Raw genomic sequence first — 3474 nt, 5'->3', positions numbered from 1 at the left:
CAGCAGCACACTCATCTGGTCTGATGAGTTCGGCATTCCAGCTTTTCCACTCCAGACCCTGGATTCAATTCTTGTATTTCAGTCACAAGCAAAACAACCTTAAACAACATCATGATGTTTGCATACAACCACCCCCCCAAAACCTAATGCAAACCATTGTACTAACTTGATTTGAGTCAACAGCCTCTTTAAAGGAAACCAGAATGGGAAAACATCCAGGCATCTTTCCCTTGGAAAAATCAAACTTGTATAAACTGAGTGACATAGTTGGTGTGGACTGCATGCTAGTTTATGCAATATAATTGACAATCATTTATGGAGTACATCAGTATAGATTTTTATTTATTCTTCCATGTAATACTAGGCACCACTTTTTCTACACAGATATTACATTCGCCCACTGCTTCCTCTCTTCATAGATGGCAAACTTGACGTAAGTATTATTGGCAGCAAAAACACTACCTTCTTATATGTTCCATGCCAGTCAACAAATCCGAAATTGTCAGCTTATGGGTATTACAGCATTGTCAACAAGATGTTGGCTTTACTTTGCTGTTCAGCTTTCATAAAAACTGGTGAAGAAAATGAGAAGTCAAGAGTTGACACGGATTCTCAAACACTCATCACTGGTGGAAGTTTGGTTTTGGGCACCTTCTGGAAAAGAACTGTCCAGTAGATACCTCTTGACACGTTGTGTCTATGCACATCTGTGGATTGCTGTACTTCTGCAACACAGACATACTGGAAGAAAAATTTAGGTTAAACAACCAGCCAAACTACATACAGTCCCCACTCCTCACAACTCTGCCTAAAGACACTCGAAGAACACAACAAAACTACATATTTCTGATCAAATACTACCTGGTGAAACAACAATGTTAAAGGCTATGGACCTGTGATTGAAGTGTGAAAACATGCTTCAAGCCCTCATAAAACGAGACACTCAAACTACTAGAGGTTTAAAAAAGTCAGAGAAAAACATACCAGAGAAGACACAATCAATATATAGCTTCTCCCCTTTTGTTTTATGTCTTCCCCAGAGCCAGAAATTGGACACCATCCACTTTAAAATCCCATTTGTACCCGTCAGTCTATAAGCAAACCAGTAAAAACCCAACAGTACAGTTACAGGAAAACATAGGTTTACCTGGCATGTTTTTCAACAGTTTATGTAAATCCAGAGTGCATCAATAGGTAGCTTCTTCCACATCTCTAAGCACTGAGCTGGGAGAGGCCCAACTGTACAGATAAAAGCAGCGGCAAAGCTGAAACTAAACACACAGACCTGTGAAGATCAGAAACGAGGCCGAAAAGTTAGGTATTGTTACTTCTTTGTTCAAAGGGGAAAACAGAAGAGAAAAACATCCTCCTTTCAACAACAGTTCACTTGTACTGCTGCTACAGGCAGCTGATGTAAGATTTTTATGATTATTTAACATTTTCAGTTAATGACGAATGCAGTAACAGGGACAGACAAGTTGCTGGTGATTAGGAAGGCATTTAAAATTTGGAAAACTGGATTATTTTTTTTTTTGAAAAGTTCTTTCTGATGGACAGGAAGAAGGGAGACATCCTGAACGAACATTTCTGTGACTTTACTTCAGAGAATTCCCCTACCAAAAGTTTCAGTCTTCAGATTTCCTGGAGGTTTATATACAGAGAAAGAGCCAAAGACAACAAAGATACCACACACCTAATCTTGCTCAGACATACATTACAACATAGCAAGCAGAGATTTTTTTTTTCTGGAATAGTTTCTTCAATTACAAGTTGCACCTTTGTTTGTACTGGGAGTTGTCTAAAATTGTGAATATTAGTGTAAACATTTACCCCAATAAACATTAAGCACCAATTTCTCCATCATGATACAACAGGATCCACACTAAAGTAAAGGTGAGCTAACCTTTCACTGAAGCAGAAAGCAACTTGCAAAGCCTTCTTGAGCAGCAGTGAGCACACTGAACACCTATGCACTCAGCAGCCACTATGTGAATTAATTTTTAACACATCAATCTTCTTCTCAGGCTATGGCGAGACTTGCATTGCCAGCATGCTGAACCTTAGCTACGCAGTTTTAAGTACCAATGATGCCACACCAAAAAAGCGTGCTGAAGGCTTCTGAACTCTCAGTTGCATTCCCTCAGAAAGCAGCAACAGTGAATGCCAAGCAGAGACGAGACATCCCTGTGTAAGAGCTGTCTTAAAACATCCAATATCAGCACTGTTCAAGACATTTTGTGCAATTATGCCCTCTTTCATTAAGGATACACCTGAAAAAGTACCACACCCTCAGATTCAGCAGCACTGATACCAGTAGACAGGCCTAAAATAGATATGCCAGCAGTCACCTCCAGAACTTAGATATTCATCTTTCATACAGGTTAAGATAAGTAGGGAATAGGGGGACAAGTTACAGTACAGTTATCTCACTCTCAAAGGTGGAATTTTCCCCCCTTCCAACTATCACGAAGAACTCAAATTTTCTCAGTCATGGTGTGGGTCTCCTCTACTTGAAGTTACCTTTGAACACATTTTATCTGGATTGAAAGCATCTGAACTACACAAATACCATTGCAGAACATTTGTGCTTCCAATAGGAGGTTATAGTGTTGCATTTAAACAGACTTCACATCGCTGCTTCTTTAGGCATTAAGAAACATGCTCACAATTCAGCAAAGCCTTAATAAAACCACTTAATGAATGGAGTAACAGTAACTAACTCATTTGCCCAGGGACACAAAAGTCATAAAATTGAAGCCAGTACTTTCAAATCTCCTGGCTCCCAGACTGGTCCACGCTCATTCTCACTTAATTATGAATTTAGAAAAATATAACTTGCCTTTAAGTTCTCATCAAGGTGCAAAACCAGCAGATCCATGGATATTCATTCTTCATGCTTTCTGTGTAGTGCATGAAAGCATGTCAATTGTATTGACATTACAAATACATACATATATTCGTCAAATGCAAAAGGACTTCTTCTGTTGTCTTAACCCAGGATTTCAAAATAGAGAGGAGCACATCATATTCATGCATCCCTCTTTGTACAGCTTTGTTAGTAGAAAATAAAGCTTTCTTCCCCATCTACTAGTGAAAACAAATGCTATGTAATGGGTTTTCTAGCACTATTAAAAATCTCAGTACTTTCAATGCGTTCCTACTCTAGAGAAACTGGGATCTGCACCAATACTTGCCAGTGTGACATCAACTGGTTTATCCACCCCATGCCTCAATTTGTTGAGATCACTGATGTAGAAGTTACTAGTGATGACACACACTGCCACCTTGTGTTACAGCTTAGAACTGAAAAACCCTGAAAGGTTGGATTTCACACAAACATCCAGCTTCAGCTGTTCTAGCAGCATTTTTTTTTTTCCACAGCCACTGTCCCACATGAGAAGCCTCTCCACTTTTATGTAACTAGATCTAACTCAGGTTCCAACAGATGTCAGCCTCCATGATACCAAGAAACAA

This window comes from Vanellus vanellus (genome assembly GCF_965231255.1).
Source record: "Vanellus vanellus genome assembly, chromosome: 4".
In the NCBI taxonomy this organism is placed as follows: Eukaryota; Metazoa; Chordata; class Aves; order Charadriiformes; family Charadriidae; genus Vanellus; species Vanellus vanellus.
Note: the sequence above shows the minus strand (reverse complement) of the source record.